Genomic DNA, 21,134 nt, shown 5'->3' with positions numbered 1-21,134 from the left:
GGTTGCTTTTAAAAAGTTTTGCTGACTGGTGTGAAATGAATTGTCTAAAATTAAACACTAATAAGACCAAAGAAATTATTGTTGATTTTAGTAGACATCCATCACAAGCGGTGCCCGAAATTATACACGAGTCAGAAATTGAGATCGTTTCGTCATATAGACCTTTTTCATGGCTGCTGCATGGAGGGCGCCAAAGCGACCAGCGTCTTCCGGTAGAATGCTAAAAACTTCCGTTTACAGTGTGTACAACTGGTAATTTGCGCTCCGAAAATGGGTTTCAATAACGTTTTTAATGGATAACAGAGTGTTTTTGTGACACACAACTTAGAAATGTGTCTGTTAAAGCTGTTATAATCTGTCACATGTGGTTCAGGCGCGTCAGTAATACGAGAAAAACGTTACCTAGTTCACGTGTCTGCCGTCAGAAATAACGTACAGTGTGTGTGTGTGTGCGATCCCGGCCTGTCAGCTGTTAGCTCAGCGGCTCTTTAACACACACACACACACACACAGAGAGAGAGAGAGAGAGAGAGCAAACCAGAGTACTGGCATGAAACTTAACAGGTATGAAAGTCGTGCAATTTACAAAAATGACCAATAAAAGTCTGTTATTGATCCTCTGCTGCTGATTTGCTGTTCATTCTAATCGCGAGCCGTTTGTGTTTTATTTCGTGTGTTGTATTCACCACGGTTTGTGTTTTTCTGTCATTTCGAAATGACACTAGCCTTTATTTTCACTTTGTCACAGTTATTAAAGGTTCAGGACACCCCGGAGAACTTTTTTTTTTGTATTAACAGATATGTGTGTGTGTTGAGCATCAGTTAAGTCAATGTTAGCACCTGTCAGCTTTAATTGTGGGGAAAACTGGATAATTTTGAGCTTTTGTCAGCTCATTTCAGCTTCCGGGTTTAAAATGATTTTTGGGGTGGGATCAAAATCGGCGACGTAGCGCAGAACTGCAAGTGCAATGATGACGCGTCGGTTTCTCATTATTATTCATAGCGGAGTTTTCTTATCCTATGAGAAGAGCCGGCTGCTTAATTATTCATGAGACCTGCCAGACCTGCCAGTGTCAAGCCCGAGCTGAGAGACAAGGATACCACGGCACAGTATTTAGCCGTTCATGAAGGCTTATATGCGTTTGTTTCCATCATCCACGCGGTTTGTTGAATGTTTTCCCCCGCGATCTTGTCAGGGCCGATCATACAGCAAAGCTGTGTTTGTGTTGCTAGCGTTTTTGTCGGGAGAGCAGCACGAGAATTAGAGAATGGCGGACGCTGTCTTATCAGGAGTTCGTTCACATTCAGACACATCGCCGTGCTGCTGTGTTTGCCTAAATCCTCCAGATTACCAGCAGGGTTAATGGTTAAAATAGACGGGTCAGGAGACCTGCTGCACTGAGTCTGCTGGATACGGGGATTGAGGGAGAAGTCCTCATTTATAGGGTTTACATGAACACACTTATCTTTATAATGATATAAATTGTGGTTATGTGTATATGAAATTACGAATAACAAATGTAGCAGGGCATCAAATCACTGTTCATTTCTTTGCATTTTAACTTTGTAAACTATAAACTCATGCGTCTCCTCTTTGTGTCTCATTTTGTGAGCTAACTGACAACAGCAGTTATTCGCTCCCCTTCTCCCCTGCTGGCCACGCCCACTCCTGCCCGATGCTTGCGGAGCTCCACGCCCATTAATCATGCATCTTTTGAAAAAATTCTGAAGTAGACTTTAACTGAAAGAGGGGGGTGTCATGGCCCTTTAAATCAGTGTGTCAGTGGCACAGTACAGGCTACGTGTGTGTGTCAAACATTTTTGAATTATTCAAACATTGAATGTGAATTACATTAGTTTGGGCTGGTTATATATTTGAAATAAAGAGAAAACTTTGACTTTAGCGATGACGAGGCTTCATTTAAACTGCAGAAGATGCCGTCTGACAACGAGGGGGAAATGCCTCACAGCAGCTGTTTTCCAACCTATTAGATCGCATTTCTTTAAATGATCAGTCCAGGAGATGGTGCTGATGGACAACAGTATTAGTTCAAAGAGGATAAAAGCAGGTAAAATAGATTAAAACTATCGTTTCAAATTTGTCCAAATGTGACTGTTTACACGCATCAGCTGCCGACCGGAAGTTCTTCGCATTCTCCTTGCGCATACACGCAAAGCATAATGGGTAATTTTGCGTTCCAAGAAAAAAGTCTATAGGTACCTGGGTGTATATTTTGAACAACAAGCTCGATTGGTCTGAAAACACAATCCAGGTGTATAAGAACGATCATAGCCGCATTGATTTATTAAGACGACTGAGGTCTTTTGGTGTGTGTCCGACACTGTTAAAAACTTTTTATGACTCTGTGGTGTCTTCTGTGATTCTCTATGCTGTAACCTGCTGGGGAGGGGGACTGTTGGAGAAGGAGAAAAACAAATTAAATAAGCTTATAAAAAGGGCAGGTTCTGTTGTGGGGTGTGCACTACCTACCATAGAAGAGATTGCACATGATCGAATGCTGGACAAATTTGTCAGTACAATGAACCACGATAGTCATCCCCTTTTTGATACAGTTGAAGCGTGTGCAAGCTCTTTTAGTACAAGATTAATTCAACCCCGGAGTTACAGAGAAAGATACAGGAAGTCTTTTTTACCAACAGTGATCAGATTGTATAACCAAAGTCATACCAGATGAATTGTGCTGAACTTAGATATTAGATATGGACAAGTGTTTACTCGTTGTTTTTGGCGCCAAGGTGTGCAGTATGAAATGTAATTTTATTATTGTTTTTATTAAATGTAACTTATTTATCTATTTTTAGTATGGAGAGTAGGGGTGTCAAAATTAATCGTTTCTTCGGTGCACTGCGATGCAGACGCGGACAATTCGGTATCGGTTCAGTAATAATCATAACCGGTTATTACTGACGTCATTTACCTCATATGCGCTCTTTCGCGAGGGAGGCGATCGCGAGTATTTACAGCGCTTTAACTACTTAAAACTCATAAACTGTGCACAATTTCACTGTGTGTGTTTGCTGGATCAGTCTTTCACTGACATATACAACAAAAGCCCCTATTTCACTGAGATCGAGAGAATGAAAGTAGCCTACTCCATTTCTCTCTCTCTCTCTCTTTCTCTTTCTCACACACACAGTGGCCCATTTGACCTGCTGGCGTGGCTTTTCTTCTACTCTCGGCTGTTTTACAGCGTTACTTTTGCATCCAGAAATGAGCGCGTGTCTGCAGAGTTTTCTCCACCGTGTCTATCATGCATCAGCTGTGAGATCGCCGCTGCCGCTTATCAGCATCACTCATCTGTGAAGAGCGCAGCGCGCAAGAGCCAATCGCAACCGTTTTTTTTTTTTGTTGAGGGTGTGACCAATCAAAGAGGTGTAAGAGAACTAGAAAAGCATCAGAGAGTGAGCTGGATATTTATATTTGTTTATATTATTTGCTAAATGCTCGTTTTGTTTAAAGTTACAATTTATATATCTGACTGTTTGTATTAAATGACAAAATTGTATTACAAATAGTATATAAATATATTCATACATTTTAATACAAGAACTGCTGCTGTGAAGAAAATATAAAACTGTGTATGGAAAGCACCGTCAATGCACCGTGATGCACCGAAATATCGAATTGAACCGAATCGATGGCATGATAATCGTAACCGAACCGAACCATGAGACTAGTGTAGGTTCACACCTCTAATGGAGAGCTCTGCTGTGACATGTGAATTTCCCTCTGGGGATTAATAAAGTCAAACAAACAAACAAACAAAATATTAATGATATCATTATGATTTTTTTATGATCTCAAAGCTTGATGACATGGCTGCTCGTCAGGTCTGGATAAACCACCCAAATTAGTCTTACATGTAAATTTGGAGGACATTGCCTGTGAGTCTCATCACAGTTTGTTTTGTCTTCTGATCGGCTCATTGTCCACCAGGGTTTTACACTCATGGAATTTACATGAAAACGAGGAAACTGGTGTCTTAAGCAAGCGGCAGCCTCCCGCTCTCCCTCAGGAAGCCAATACAGAAGTAACTAAAACTGCAATTCATCCGAAATTCCGCTAGTCCTGGCCGCTCCTGGCTCCAAAACAGAGCAAATTTCAATTGAGCCCACTGTTAGAATGGCCAACTTTACAGCAGAAAAAAAGGTGTTTACAGCCTGGAACAAAAAAAGATTTTGGTTAATACAGCTAATATTACCCTTCATGACAACTGTGAGGGGGTGAATTTTTTTAGAACTCATCCGTTTCCTTTATATTCAGTTATATTAAGTTTGCATAATTAAGGGAGTGGCCACTTGAGTGACAGCTAGGTCTCGTTGGTCGCCGCCACGTCACCCCAGCTGAATCCTGCAGTTTAGCCACTGATCTCGGCATATTTATCGTATTTCTGTGTTGTTTTATGTGGCTTTACACAGTCAACTGCCTTTTGGACTTGTTTCCTACAATTATTAGATGGCATGGCATGCTGAGTGTACTTAATTGTGCTCACAAACCATTCACGTGGCCTCGGTTTCCCATGTGAGTAAAGTTATATACTTATATACCATCTCTATACATGTATTTGTTTTATTTAAGATCATTTATTGTTTATATTTAGAGCTGTAATGCACTCCAGAATCTGACGAATTGATCAGCTGTAGGCTCTAGAACTGTCATCTGAAGCGTTGTCATACAGTGTGATGCTGGATTTCATCAATAGTCTTACAGTAACTAACACAGACTATATCTGAAGAGTTTGGAAGTAATTCGCGTTTTCCTCCTGTTGAAAAACGTCATAAGAACAATGTTTAGTGGCTCAATATATTACAGCAGTGTTTTTAAAAGTCTAAACACTTTATTGATATAGTGTACAACCAAGCACAAGTGGTCAGAATACAAACGAGTCACAGGTGATAAAGTATTAAGCATTCTCCCAAAGTAAAGTGTGTCTGAACCAGGTCCAAGCTAAATGCCAGCAGGTGTCTGTAGCTCCGCTCACTCTCCGCCTCTTTGCCCTTGTTTGGTATCCCGCCGTGGGTGTGATGACGCGTGACTAAAATGGCGACGGTTGGCCGCGCCTACTTGTGGCTTCTTTTGCTCTCTTTAGAAACCTATGGGTGACGTCACGGATACTACGTCCATATATTTTACAGTCTATGGTCTTAAGCTTACAGTATGCGCTTTTCCGTATACTGATCTTTTATTATTCTGCTATGCCTTGGTATACCCAGATTACCATTATAGGGCACGTTTAATAGTACTGAAATAACTAACACTAAATATTCACAAGGCAAAAATGGTCTCAGAGTATATAAATGACCTCTCATCTACAGATAACTTTACCTAGCAGATTGGGCTTGCAATTTTCCAGATTTCCAATGAATTCTTCTTAAATCCGGTGTCAATAAACAAACTAAAATGTGTGTGAAAATAGGGCTGTAACTAACACAGAGCTACAAGAGTCAAGAAAAGAACAGCGCGATAATCTCTAAATGATCTCTTTTTTTCACAAGATTGAGAAAATATATGATATTGCAAAAATGCATGGAGGATATCATAATTAATCTGTTCATAATAAACAAAACACTTGAATGCACTCAAAGACGCATGCAGAGGCCTAATTCAGTCTCTGTGCTCATTTAATTAACAGACTGAATAAACATCACAATTAGTCCGTGACAGCATGCTTTTACAAGGGAAAATAAACATCTATCATTTCATTGCTCTATCCGTCCATCCATCTATCATTTCATTGCTCTATCCGTCCATCCATCTATCATTTCATTGCTCTATCCATCCATCCATCTATCATTTCATTGCTCTATCCATCCATCCATCTATCATTTCATTGCTCTATCCATCCATCCATCTATCATTTCATTGCTCTATCCATCCATCCATCTATCATTTCATTGCTCTATCCATCCATCCATCTATCATTTCATTGCTCTATCCATCCATCCATCCATCTATCATTTCATTGCTCTATCCATCCATCCATCCATCTATCATTTCATTGCTCTATCCATCCATCCATCTATCATTTCATTGCTCTATCCATCCATCCATCCATCTATCATTTCATTGCTCTATCCATCCATCTATCATTTCATTGCTCTATCTATCCATCCATCCATCTATCATTTCATTGCTCTATCCATCCATCTATTGTTTCATTGCTCTATCCATCCATCCATCTATCATTTCATTGCTCTATCCATCCATCCATCTATTGTTTCATTGCTCTATCCATCCATCCATCTATCATTTCATTGCTCTATCTATCCATCTATCGTTTCATTGCTCTATCTATCCATCCATCTATTGTTTCATTGCTCTATCTATCCATCTATCATTTCATTGCTATCTATCCATCTAACTATAATTCCATTGCTCTATCTATCCATCCATCCATCTATCATTTCATTGCTCTATCCATCCATCTATCATTTCATAGCTCTATCTATCCATCCATCTATCGTTTCATTGCTCTATCTATCCTTCCATCATTTCATTGCTCTATCTATACATCTATCATCTCATTGCTCTATCCATCCATCTATCATTTCATTGCTCTATCCATTTATCATTTCATTGCTATCTATCCATCTAACTATAATTTCATTGCTCTATCTATCCATCCATCTATCATTTCATAGCTCTTTCCAGCCATCTATCGTTTTATTGCTCTATTTATCCATTCATCTATCGTTTCATTGCTCTATCTATCCTTCCATCATTTCATTGCTCTATCTATACATCTATCATCTCATTGCTCTATCCATCCATCTATCATTTCATTGCTCTATCCATTTATCATTTCATTGCTCTATCCATCCATCTATCATTTCATTGCTCTATCTATCCATCTATCTATCATTTCATTGCTCTATACATCTATCTATCATCGCTTCACCCATCCACTCATCTATCATTTCATTGCTCTTTCTATACGTGTATCATTTCATTTCTTCATCCATGCACCATTGCTTGATCTACCCATCAATCAACCTATCCATCCATTCATCCATCCATCTTTTATTGCATTGCTTCATCCTTCCAAGTATCCACCCATTTATCATTTCATTGTTCTACCCATCCATCCATCTATCAGATCATTGCTTCATCCATCCATCCATCCATACATCCATCAATTCATATATCTGTCAATCCATCCTTTTATTGCTTCATCCACCCATCCATACATCAGTCCATCATTCCATTGCTATACCGATTCATCTATCATGTTATTGCTTTATCCACCCATCCATACATCAATCCATCATTTCATTGCTCTATCCATCCATCTAATATTGCATTTCCTCATCCATCCATAAATCCATCCCTCTATCCATTGTTCCATCCATCCATTTATCCATCAATCCATATATCCATTTATATTTTCATTGTTCAATCCATACATATTCTATTCTTCCATCCATCAACCCAACCATTTACCCATCTATCTATCTATCTATCTATCTATCTATCTATCTATCTATCTATCTATCTATCTATCTATCTATCTATCTATCTATCTATCTATCTATCTATCTATCTCTGTAATTTTATTACTCTATTCATTTATCCATCAATCATTTTATTGCTCTATTTGTCAATCCTTCATTTTAATGCTTCATCCATTCATCCATCAATCTATCGATCATTTCATTGTTTCAGTCATCCATCCATCCATCCATCCATCCATCCAACCATCCAACCATCTCAGGAACAGGGTCAAAGATTGATCCTTGTCTCAAAATAAAAGAAAAAAAGGAAGAAAAATAACAACAAGGATCTACAGATTCCTTTGGTTGTTTTCTGTCTCTAATAAAAAGCTCCTTGTGCGCAGAAGACATTTTAAAAAGACAAAGATATCAGGGAAAAAAGTTAGCTCACTTTGGAGAAGTTCAAAGTCCAAACAAGTCCCTTTTTTCTCACTTTCGCTATCTTCAGCTCCGCCACCAAACGCTCCCCCAGAGAGACCAGCACAATGTGCGCAGATCACATGAAGACAAGCTCTGTATCCCGCTGAGGATTTCTCAAGCCTCAAACAAGTTTCTACACGAGCACCTGCTGCTGTTAATGAGACCATACCATCCGCAATGCATCTATTCACCAACGCAATCGCCATCATGCAGCTGAAGTCAAAATTATTGGCCCTCCTGTGATTTTTTTTTTCTTTCTCAAATATTTTCCAAATGATGTTTGACAGAGCAAGGAAATGTTCACAGTATTTTCTATAATATTTTTTTCTTCTTTATTTGTTTTATTTCAGCTAGAATAAAAGCAGCTTTTAATTTTTTAAAAACCATTTTTAAGGTCAATATTATTAGCCCCCTTAAGCAGTATTTGTTTTCGATTATCTACAGAACAAACCATTGTTATAAAATGATTTTGATGATGATGAACGCCTGTGAGGAATGAGATGCTACGTTCTTCCCTGGTTCTTTCTGAGGGTCACATGACCTTCACATGTGTTTAACCGAAAATAGTTTAAACATTACAGCATTCATACAACGATTTATTGTTTTCCCCCTTTTCACAATACATACAATGCATGAAGACTTTACAAATATATGTTGCACAATACAAATAAAAAAAGTTTCAGGCTCGTTCTGAAAACGTAGTCCCTTGGACGTTTCTGAAATATGATCCGGAGGGTACGTATATTTGCAATTTTTGTTTTCGCGAATACGCAAGATGCGCTTTTTCACATCTCAAATGTCTCTCGCAAGTGCCGTTCGCACACACGCTATTCTCGTGTGAACCCACCAGAGGCCACTGTCTGTCTGTCTGACTGTGCGACCGGCCAATCGGCTGACCCACCCAGCCTCCTCCTTCCCTAAACCCAACCAATTTTACCGATTGACCCGCCCGCCCACTTACTTCCCTAAACCCAAACAACAATTTACAAAAGTCGTCCAGAAAAAGAAAAGCCCTCGTCTGATTTTTTTTACCATGCTTTCGGGTTTCACCACGTTCTTGCCCTGTTACGAACTTGTTCGCTTTATTTTTTAGTTTCTGTTTTTGTCTTACCTGATTTCTGGAAGCACTCTTCCCCGGACTCGAACCCAGTCGCCGTGGTCAACTCCTCCTCTCTGCATCTGAAAGTCTGTCGACGTACACGATGAGCTGACTGGACAAACTGGTTGCGGCGGGAAAGTTAAGCGGTCAGGCGGTAAGCACGAAAGGCCGTCATACCGCCCCGTAGCGTTCGCTTAAAAAAAACGAGTGTTTTTTTTACCAAGTGTGTTTGGACCAAGTGTGCCGCAAGCCTGCGTTTGAGTGAAGGTCTCGGCCGTTAGATCGCCCCCTGGGGGCTGGCTGCAGTACAAGTCATAAAGCCCGCCTCCTCCGTGTTAATGAAGGAGACTTGAGCCCAAATAAAAAAAATTATTACACTTGCAATAAAATGTCCCGAAAGATGGTTCAGGTTGATTAAGGCACTGGTTATTGTGCTGAAATAGGTGCAGATCTTCATTTTTGTAAACAGTTTGTTTTTAGCAGTAATTTAATGCTGGGCGTGTCATCGTGATTGACAGCTGTGATTGACAGTTTCTCAAAGCAGCGCGTCTGAGCTTCGGCAGGAGACTGAAGTGTTATTATTCGATTTCTGTGTTATTTTACTATGACAACATGAGTTCAGCAGTAAACTATAGTTTCTGACATACATGATCCTGGTGGAACACTGTTTATTCGCTGAGTTCAGGACTTTTTTCGGGCTTTATTAGTTTGCTGTTACACGCCTAGCCACCCAGATGGCAAAATACACTCGGACCAGTTCGGCTAGATTCTCGCCTGCCGGAGACTTACCCCTCAGAGCTCAGACTGACTCCCTCTGCTGGACCTACTCCGGATGCCTGGACTAACTGCCCGATTCCAGCCCGAGTCAATCGAGCCAGATGCGGTGGCCGAGCGAGCCGGCGCTGCCGCATGCGAGGCGGAATCAGCCCGCGACGCCGCGAGTAGGTTATGTGCTGCGGCCCGGAGCTGGCGCGATTAAATATAAAAAAACCCTCATATTTGTTAACATTATTACATTTGTGTTGATATGACAGCAAACGCATGCTGAGAAGTTCGGGGGGCGTGGTTGATTTTACATAAAGCGTTTGGTTGGAAGCTCGACTCCGCTCATTTTCGCGGCTCCTCCACTGGCTCCATCAGACAGTCCTTCTGCGCATGTCAAGGCTCCAATTTCAGCAGTCTTTTGCGACAGTTTGTGCCCGTCAAGCAGGCGTTTTGCCCTCAAGGCGTTCAATGGGAAAAGGGGCTGTCGCGTCGTCCATATTTTTTACAGTCATTGGTTTGGACTTGTGGGGGAAACAGGAGCACCCAGAGGAAACCCACGCAAACACCGGGTGAACATGCAAACTCCACACAGAAATGGCAACTGACCCAGCCGAGGCTCAAACTAGCAACCTTCTTGCTGTGAGGAGAATGTGCTACCCACTGCGCCACCGTGCCTCTTTTTGAAAAAATTAGTTCAAGATTTAGTTAAAAAATTATTTCAAGATGTAATTGCTATTCTCTCATGAAATGGTTCTGACATTAGTTTTAACATCAAATGATGCTGTATGTCGTACTCTGCTAGCATCAAATTCCTTACAAATATTAACCTAAGATTATTATTAATAAAGTTAGGAAAGGTTTAAGCATATTACAAGATCATAATGAGCTGTGTTAACATTATTCTTACACAGCCATTCATGGTTATAAACTAGCCATCTGCAGCACCATCTGGTGTTAAACTCTAGCCTAGAGCTTCATCTGAGGTTAAACACTCGCCTAAAGCACTCTGCAGTTAAAACATAGCGTAGAGCAGCGTCTGCTGTTAAAAACTAGCCTAGAGCACTGTCTGCTGTTAAAAACTAGCATAGAGCAGCATCTGCTCTTAAAAACTAGCCTAGAACACCACCTGCTGTTAAAAACTAGCCTAGAGCACCATCTGCTGGTAATAACTAGCGTAGAACACCGTCTGCTATTAAACACTAGCCTAGAGCACCATCTGCTGTTAAAAACTAGCCTAGAGCACTGTCTGCTGTTAAAAACTAGCATAGAGCAGCATCTGCTGTTAAAAACTAGCATAGAGCAGCATCTGCTCTTAAAAACTAGCCTAGAGCAGCATTTGCTGTTAAAAACTAGCCTAGAACACCACCTGCTGTTAAAAACTAGCCTAGAGCACCATCTGCTGGTAATAACTACCGTAGAACACCGTCTGCTATTAAACACTAGCCTAGAGCACCATCTGCTGTTAAAAACTAGCCTAGAGCACCATCTGCTGTTAAAAACTAGCGTAGAGCACAGTCTGCTCTTTAAAACTAGCGTAGAGCACGTCTGCTGTTAAACACTAGCCTAGAACGTCTTCTGCTGTTAAAAACTAGCCTAGAGCACCATCTGCTGTTAAAAGCTAGCGTAGAGCACCATCTGCTGTTAAAAACTAACGTAGCGCACCATCTGCTGTTAAACACTAGCCTAGAGCATCAGCTTCTGTTAAAAACTAGCATAGAGCACCATCTGCTGTTAAAACTAGCGTAGAGCACCATCTGCTGTTAAAAACTAGCCTAGAGCACCATCTGCTGTTAAAAACTAGCATAGAGCGCCGTCTGCTGTTAAAAACTAGCCTAGAGCATCGGCTGGTGTTAAAAACTAGCCTAGAACGCCATCTGCTGTAAAAACTAGCCTAGAGCGCCATCTGCTGTTAGCAACTAGGCTAGAGCACTATATGCTGTTAAAACTAGCCTAGGTCGCTAAAAGTGGCACAATTACGGTCTCAACAAAGGCACATGTTTATACCAGAGATTGCTGGTGATCATGATAATTTCTATGCATCTGTTTTCAACATTAATAATAATGGTATATATTTTATTCATTTTTTCTCTGAGCAGCAAACGATCAATTTAAACAATGGTTTCCGAAAGATCAAGCGACTGAGGACTAAAGTTATAATGCTAAAACATTTTGAATTACAGAAATAAAAAACACATTTTAAAACATATTGAAATAGAAAAAAAATAGTTATTTAAAATAGAAAAACAGTACGGCAAAAATGTCAAAATATAGCTTTTTTGTACTTTTAATAAATAAAATGCAGCTGTGTTAAATGAAAATATGCTTGACTGTAATTTTCAGAGCAACAAATAAACCGGAAATTATAATATATTTTGTATGATCAGTTGTTGTTGTTGCTTTTGCTTGAATAATCACATATTTATGTATTAAAATTCACCTAAACATTGAAAATAAAGTGTTTTTTTTTCTGTGATAAAATCTGAAGGTCAGTCAAACTGCATAGACAGTGCTTTAAAGAAATAAACACTTAAAAGTCAAGCTATTATAATTATTAAATAGGTTTTTGTAGACTTTATCAATATTTAAAATATTTTAATTACACATACCAGCACATTTCTGGCTTACTTCATCACGACATCTCAAAGCAACTAATAAAGCTGCGCTGAATGGTTTGCTTTGAAGGTAAAGAAAACCCTAGAGTAAAAATGAAAGAGCCATGTGCCAAAAGAGGAGCACATCTGCCAATTTTTTAGTGACCCTGACCTGTCCTGTCTGTTTGGACTTCTATGAGACCACAGATGTTTGATGATTCTCTTTGAATTTGTCCACCTAAAATACATTTTATACCATGAAAGGATGTCTGCCATTTTTTAGATAATATTAATTAAAGATTTTTCTAAATTGTTACTGTAAAATTATTATTGATGTCTGGATTGTATGTGCTTTGAGTAAAATGTTCATTGGGCACACTTTACAATAAGGTTCATTAGTTAATGTTAATTAATGCATTTACTAACATGAACAAACAATGAACAAAACATTTACTACTGTATTTGTTCATGTTAGTTAACGTTAGTTAATGAAAATACAGTAGTTCATTGTTAGTTCATGTTAACTCATGGTGCATTAACTAATGTTAACAAGCATGGACTTGGATGTCAATAATGCATTAATAAATGTTCAATTATGATTAATAAATGCTGTACATGTGTCGTTCATGATTAATTCATGTTAGTAAATGCATTAACTTATGAAGCTTATTGTAAAGTGTTACCTGTTCATTTGTGTTTTATTTGATAAATAATTTAATGAATAAAAAATATGTTTCCAGAGCCTAAATATTGAGAGAAAAAACAAACAAAAAAATCCCAATATTTAATTTAATTTATTTAGATATATTTATATTAGATATTTAGTAGAGGTGTTAACCCACACTGGTCTCACGGTTTGGTTTGCTTACGATTATCATGCCATCGATTCGGTTCGATTCGATATCTCAGTGCATCACGGTGCATTGACAATTTTAAATTTGGGGGGGGGGGGGGGTATAACAAGCTGTCTGTAACAGCTGAGAGAAGAGGAAAAGTCACGTCAGCAGGTCAAATGGGCCGAGTGAGAGAGAGAGAGAGAGAGAAAAATGGAGTTTACGTTCATTTTCTCAATAGCAGTGAAACAGGAGCTTTTGCTGTAAGTGTCAGTGAAAGACTGTCCAGCAAACACACACGCAGTGAAATTGTGCACAGTTTCTTCGGTTTTAAGCAGTTTGAGAACTGTAAATACTCGCGCTTGCCTCCCTCATCGACACCCCTAATATCTAGATCAGGGTTTTTCAAAGTCTAAGACAGTGGGCCTCCCTTTTGACACAACTTATCCATAGGCGCCCCCCTCCTCCCAAACACGCAAGCACACGCGCGCGCACGCACACACACAAATTCTGGAGGTTTTCCTGCTACCTCATCATGCTTGGTTTCAAGGTGTCGCCCAAGTTTAGCGGATCTCATGCTGTCATTAGCCAAAATATCTTGACCAACCACACAAAAAGGTCGTGGTTCATCAGCTGGTCCTGTCCACGTAAATCCTAAACTCAAATACTGATCATCATATCGTCGTCTTTTGGGTTTAAGCCCTGAACTAGAAGGCTTTGAATCCGGGGGTCTCAGAAACCGATCCATTGTATTAGCAGGCATATACCTGTATTGGTGGGCTTGCCAAATAGAAGCAAATTCACAGCTATGCCTTCTGGGTAAAAAAGGTTTTCTTATTTTTGACGTATTTTTTTTTTTTTAGCTTTGTTTAATTAAAATGTTTAAAAATAATAAAAAATACATATAGTAATTAAACTTAATAATTATATTTTTATTATATAATTTTTTTCCCGCGCCTCCCCTGACATGCTCTGGCGCCCCCCAGGGGAGGCGCGCCTCACACTTTGAAAACCCCTGATGTAGATCAAAATATCCATTTTCTTCAAGTTGGGATAGACATTTGGAAGGTCTTGTGTATGTAGCCTGTATAACTGGTAGAGCTGTGGTGAACTGTTTGCGAAAACAACAGTAGATGGTACTCTAATTGTAGTTGGTGCTTTAGCCTAGTTTTTTTTTTTTACAGTAGATGGCTCTCTAGGCTAGTTTTTTAACAGTAGAAAGTAGGGATGCACCGAAATGAAATTCTTGGCCGAAGGCCGAATACCGAATGCGGTGTTTTGCATTTTTTTCCATTTAGTTTGCCAATTTTTTCACCATTACAATAATTAAATAGTAAAAATTTGCTTTTTACTATTTTGTGTTGCTTTTCAGAGAAATAAATCAAATAACAAAAATACAATTTTAAAAATATTTAACACTGAACATTTTTTTAACATTCCAGCAGATAATATACAAACAAAGCACAATATAACTTAAAATAAATAAATTAGTAAAATAAAAAAATATTTTTATTTGGCCATCTTTGAAGCCCCCCTTCTTGAATAGCCTATGTTAGGCCTATAACTGACTGCTGAAAGAATGTAACTGTATGTCTACAACAACAAATGAGCATTGAATAGTGCAAAAAATGTGGATGACAACAAATGAATAACTGTCCTAGACATAAGCCTACTTAGCCTACTTCTTCAGGAAAAGGGGCAGGTTCTTCTTTATAAAAAGTAGCTTCTCTGCTGTCTCGCATGAAAGTCGGTTCCTCTTCTCATCAATGACATGAGATGCAGCACTAAACAGTCTCTCGATGTCGGCTATCGGTGCGCGGCTGTAGTACGAGCCCGTTTACTCTCTGCACTGTTTTCATCTCCTGCGCTGTGCATCACCTGACCGTCCGTCTCCAATACCTAGCGGCTTTCTCAAGTCCAACTTGGCCTGGATCATTTCTCGTGTGCGCAGCTTTTTCCCCATATCCAAGTAATGATCTTTTATATCGCGGATCAAGCACAGTCGCGATGAAGTACAGGTGTTCTGAGTCCGCCTGACTAAATCGTGCGCTGACAGCTTCTAAGAGCGCACTTTTAGCTGTTTTCACTCCGTGGTCTGTTTCAGCCTCTTTGTTCAAAAGACGCTTTAGTGCTGCAAGTAAATGTATGACGTCTGCCACAGATGAGCTTATCTCTCTTGTTATCTGCTCAAAGGGGGCGAGAAGACAGAGAACGTTCCTCTGGACAATTCAGCAGAACAGTGTCTGCAAACGGCCGTTTTTGCCTCTTTCTCTTACACTTTAAAGCGCTTCCACACTGCTGACATGTTTGCTCCATAAAGCGCGTGCCTCACTCTACGCGGGTTACTATTTGATCGCGTCATTAAAAACGTCATTGTTCGGCAAAATTTATTCGGCCTTTTTACTTATTCTGCCGAACACCGAAAGGGCTTTTTTGACTAATTTCGGCCGAATAATTTCGGTTGCCGAATATTCGGTGCATCCCTAGTAGAAACTGCTCTATAGTTGTTGCTAACAGCAAATGGGGTTCTTGGTTAGTTTTTAATAGCAGACGCCACTTTAGCTTAGTTTTAAACAGCAGTTTGCAGGCTAGGTTCTTTTTTGATGGCACTTACCAGTTTTTTTTTACAGTAGATGGCAGCGCTCTAAGCTAGTTTTTAACAGCAGATTGCACTCTAGGCTAGTTTTTAACAACAGACGGCGCTCTAGACCAGTGGTCCTCAACCACCGGGCAGCGGACCAGCACTGGTCTGTGGATCATATTGGTACTGGGCCGCACAAAAAATCATTAGTTATTTCCGTTTTATTTATTATCTGGTTCTAAACGCACTGATCATTCTTGGGATGTTTCAGCAGCTTCATTGGAGTTCTCCTGTGGTACATTCAGTTGATTGGACATGATTTGAAAAGGCATACACCTGTCTATATCCCAGGGTTGACAGTGCATGTCAAAGCACAAACCAAGCATGAAGACAAAGGAATTGTCTGTAGACCTCCGAGACAGGATTGTCCTGAGGCACAAGGCTGGGGAAGGTTACACAAAAATGTCTGCTGCTCTGAAAGTTCCAATGAGCACAGTGACCTCAATCATCCGTAAGTGGAAGATGTTTGGAGCCACCAGGACTCTTCCTAGAGCTGGCCGGCCGTCTAAGCTAAGTTATCAGGGGAGAAAGGCTTTAGTCAGGAAGCTGATCAATAATCCGACAACCATCTGTGCAGCAATCCACCAATCAGGCCTGTATGGTAGAGTGGCCAGACGGAAGACACTCCACACCTGGAATTTGCCAAAAAGCATCTGAAGAACTCTCAGACCATAAGAAACAAAAATCTCTGGTCTGATGAGACTAAAATTGAACTCTTTGGAGTGAATGCCAGGCGTTACGTTTGGAAAAAACCAGGCACCGCTCATCACCAGGCTAATACCCTCCCTACAGTTCAGCATGGTGTTGGCAGCATCATGCTGTGGGGATGTTTGTCAGCAGCAGGAACTGGAAGACTAGTCAGGATAGAGGGAAAGATGAATGCAGCAATGCACAGACACACCCTGAATGAAAACCTGCTTCATAGTGCTCTTGACCTCAGACTAGGGCGACGGTTTATCCTCCAGCAGGACAATGACCCAAAGCACACCGGCAAAATATCAATGGAGTGGCTTCACAACAACTCAGTGAATGTCCTTGAGTGGCCTAGCCTGAGCCCAGACCTAAATCCTATTGAACTTCTCTGGAGAGATCTGAAAATGGCTGCACACCGTCGCTTCCCATCCAACCTGATAGAGCTTGAGAGGTGCTGCAAAGAGGAATGGCAGGGCTCGAAATTGGCATATGCGCCCGAAATTTTATCTATGCGACCTTAAAATATATTTGGGAGCAATTCTGCGAGTGCTTAAAATTGTTGTGTGCGACCAGTTTTTACTGCAAAATGTTCACCACATGTGCGGAGTCGGGAGACATTCACGCAGAATGCATCTTTAAGCTCTTTGTCTGCACTTGAAACGCGAAACGCAGCGCTCAGGAATGGTTTAAAACAGTTGTCTTGTCAACTTGCTGCAGTAAACAAATCCACGTCCGTACTGCTTGCCCCGCCTTCGCGCTCTTCTTATTGGCCCACCACTGCTCTAGCACTGAACACGAATGATTGGTTAATATCAGCTGTCAATCACTCAGCTCCTTCTGGTTTGGGATGACAGAGTGAGCTACTACCGCAAAAAATTGTAAAGCGCTGAAGATGAGAATGAAGATAACGCTGACAGATTTAGTTTTAGAAACCATCTAGTTACAAATAATGACACATCTTACTAGTGACCATGTGCTGAATGTTAATCAACCATCTACACTTTTCCAAGAGTAGAAGACTTCCATTGGCTTCAAGTCCGCTATGAAAAGTTTGTGGGATGGGATTTTCAGTTAAATGTTAGCCACATCTAGCACGAGAGCTTCTGTTTAATCCTTCAGATAATCGCCAGATGCCCGCCGTGCAAGGTGCAGCTATATGTCAAATTTAACACCACGTACACCATCGCGAACGGACTTGCACTGACTAAACTAATATCGCTACTCCTAAAAAGACCGGTATTGCTATTAACATGTATGCATATAATAAGGTACAGTATGTGTCGAAAGCATCAGTGCAATATCAGACAGCACTTGTGAGAACAGCACAGTTTTACCGTTAACAGATTCATTCAAGCAGTGTGTGCAGGGCCAGTGAGTGCTTCGTGTATGCTTTGGTCACTCAGTTCTGTTATAAAAATCTATTTTCTTGTGATAACGGGATTTCGTTGAGACATATTTTTCTCACGCTTGAATATATGTATTATTTTTTTGCTTGTTAGTTTGATTAGTGTTCATTTCAAATACAATAAATAAGTTTGTATAAAACTTGTAATAACGGTGTTCATAATTGGTGGGTGCGACTAAATTTTGGCTGATGTTTTTAAAGCTAAATTTTTAAAGTTAGGAGCACCGGTGCTACCAAGCAAAAAGGTTAACTTCGAGCCCTGAATGGGCAAAAATTTCCAAAGACAGGTGTGCCAAGCTTGAGGCATCATACTCAAAAAGACTTAAGGCTGTAATTGCTGCCAAAGGTGCATCAACAAAGTATTGAGTAAAGACTTTGAATACTTTCTTTGCTCAAGTGAATACTGTGACTACTAACATGTGATTTTTCAGCTTTTTTATTTTTAATAAATTTGCAACAATTTAAAAAAAATCTGTTTTCACATTGTCATTATGGCGTATTGTGTGTAGAATGTTGAGGAAATAAATTAATTTAATCCATTTTAGAATAAAGCCGTAACATAAAAAAATGTGGAAAAAGTGAAGCGCTATGAATATTTTCCAGATGCACTGTATATTATTTTAGCTAGTAACTCCCAGACTCCAACTAAGCAACCTCCATAATCAATAATAATTATGAATAATCAATGAATAATTAATACTAGCTAGTTGCAGTGGTGCATGGTATTATCTTACAAACGGTGCACCAATGTTCATTTATAATACATTACACTATTATTAGTTATTGGGTCACGGAGATCTAAAACACACTGTAAAAGCAGAAACACAGATCCCGCCTCCATCAGCCCAAAGAAGTCCTTGTAATTGGCTGATGAAGCTGTCAATCACGTGAAGTGCTCAGGTAATGCAAGGCACTGGGCACAGATGTTAGTCCTTTAACTGAAGGGCGTAATTTTTTATCGACTATAATTATCTGTGCACAGAAAAAAGCGTGACACGAACAGAGTGCAGCTTCAGCCGCAGAGCGTTTTTACATTTATCATCCGCGCCGAGAATAGCATCCGCAACACAGCAGAATCACAACGCTAATGCTGACTCCTGCGAACGGCCACGATCAAAGGCCTGAGAAACATGCACATCATGTAAATATGGGTCTCCGCTGGCCCCGTTTCTCTCCTCGCAGAACTTCTGGTCCCAAACAGAAGCCGAATGGTCTCTCTCAACGCTCTTCGCCTTACAATGCTGTTATTGTGCAGGAGCGGAGAGTGTGACGGGCCGAGCATCTGCACAACTATTTGTAGAGCTCAGAGGTGAAATATAACCATCATAATCACAGTCATTACGGTCTCTGATGAGCACACACTGCCTGAAGAGAGACTGCAGAGAGATGGACAGACTGCTAACACACACAAGGCCACAGTGGAGGCTTTCTCAATGCATGTTTATGACATTAGCGGTCACATACACACTGCCTAAGCCTAACTTATGATACTTCTTACACTGTTTGTTTTTAAGTCTGTTTTTTTTTTACCCAGCATAATTGTGTAAACTCCATGTTGAAAGTTAATAATTTTATTCATTTCTCAGTGTACATAGGTGTCAAGATAACAAGCAATCATTCTCCTGAGATCGCTGGTTCTCTCACATTATCCATGGACTATTCTTCCGCCTTCTCTTGGATAGGGGTGTCACGATTTCGATTTTTAATAGATTTTTAATCAAAATCGATCGAAATGTATGCTCAATTACAATTATCGAATCAAAAAATATAATTGTCGATGCTGCCACGCCCCCATGTCACGTCAGCTTGGCTTGCCAAGCGGGAAAAAACAGGCTTGTTGAAGTGCTTGTTAAACTGCAGAAGCAGGAGACCCGTCGACAGAACTTAAACCCTCTCCTCTTTCAATGAAGTCGCCGGTGTGTAAGCATTTTGGATTTCCAGTGAGTTATGTTGACAACGTTTGTGTTGTCGACAAAAAAAAAACACAGTTTTGCAAGCTCTGCTATGTACGTATTATGTACGGTTCGTCCGATAGACGACATCGGCATCGCAATCCTCCGCCCGCCCCCGTTGCAAATCCGCTCGCGAAAAGTACACACTCAGGCCCTGTTTACACTGTCTTTGTTTTTAAATGGCATTTTAGAACGACAACGATTTGACATCCACAGTGGTGTGTAGCATTTCTGAGCAGCCCTCCTTCCTCTCTCCCTCTGAAAATGCACATCACGTGACCACACAGACACAGAAGCACACACAGCCATGCGCTCGAGACAGCAGGTCCAGGCAGTCAGAGGACTGCTTCAATCTTTCACTCACTTGTACTTAGTCATTTTAGCGAACACCTCAGATACTGTTGGCTGGTTCCTGTTGGTTGTGCGTCTTTTTTACCGACGCCATTATAACGACACAGATCACTGCCTATTCACGAGTCCCGCAGAAAAAGTGATTGACAGGTGGTAATTATGTGTGTATCTTGCCTTTATTCATTTACTGTATGATTTGTTTATGGGTAAAACAAAGACCATGCAGGTCAGGTAGTTTAAACGGTAGGCTACAAATAATTAATTGGTCATTAATTAATTAATTATTCATAATCGAAAATCAAATCGTGACTTTAGAATCGAAAATGTAATCGAATCAAGGATTTAGAGGATCGTGACACCCTTACTCTGGGAATACATATGCATACATGCTCTCCGATCAGACTCACGCCTGCTCATTCATCTAGACGGATTACATTCTCACCACCTGAGCCTTGTCAGAGACTGATAACACACCCTACATAAGCCACTCATTCAACCATCCTGTCTGCCGAGTCTTGTTAGCTGTATCAGTGACATTACAACGCGTTTCTCCCTGTCTTGTTTCTCCGTGTTTAGACCCAGTCTTGTATACCTTGTTCTCCTGTTTAGCCGCCTGCCTTTAGACCTATTGCCTGTTTATACGACTACGATTCTGGACTGCCTACATTTACCCGTTTACATCTGATCTGACCATTGCTTGCCTGACTACGATTAAACCTGCATTTGGATCCGACCTTCTGTTATCAGTGTCACTCCCCGTCAATACAATAGGTCACATCTTTTGGTGCATTTGAACAAAGCAGATTTATTAAATGGATATATTAATTAAAATATTATTTTAGTTATATTATTTATTTATTTATTTTTCTTTG

General features: G+C 40.2%; 2 protein-coding genes and 1 long non-coding RNA gene across 10 annotated transcripts in view; 1 reads left to right on the top strand and 2 right to left on the bottom strand.

The window, feature by feature from the left end:
- smad4b (SMAD family member 4b) overlaps positions 1-21,134 on the bottom strand; it is a 724,234-nt gene that overhangs the window by 407,368 nt on the left and 295,732 nt on the right. The window lies entirely within an intron of this gene.
- unc5ca (unc-5 netrin receptor Ca) overlaps positions 1-21,134 on the bottom strand; it is a 473,679-nt gene that overhangs the window by 320,199 nt on the left and 132,346 nt on the right. The gene's annotated exons all lie outside the window — the stretch shown is intronic.
- Positions 14,212-18,430, top strand: LOC147843830 (uncharacterized). Its single transcript, XR_015490989.1, has 2 exons — positions 14,212-14,434; positions 15,708-18,430. It is a non-coding gene; the product is annotated as an uncharacterized LOC147843830 (long non-coding RNA).

This window comes from Danio rerio, chromosome 5 (assembly GCF_052040795.2).
Source record: "Danio rerio strain M-AB ecotype USA chromosome 5, GRCz13ab, whole genome shotgun sequence".
Taxonomy (NCBI): Eukaryota; Metazoa; Chordata; class Actinopteri; order Cypriniformes; family Danionidae; genus Danio; species Danio rerio.
Note: the sequence above shows the minus strand (reverse complement) of the source record. Positions and strands in the feature narration are given on the sequence as shown.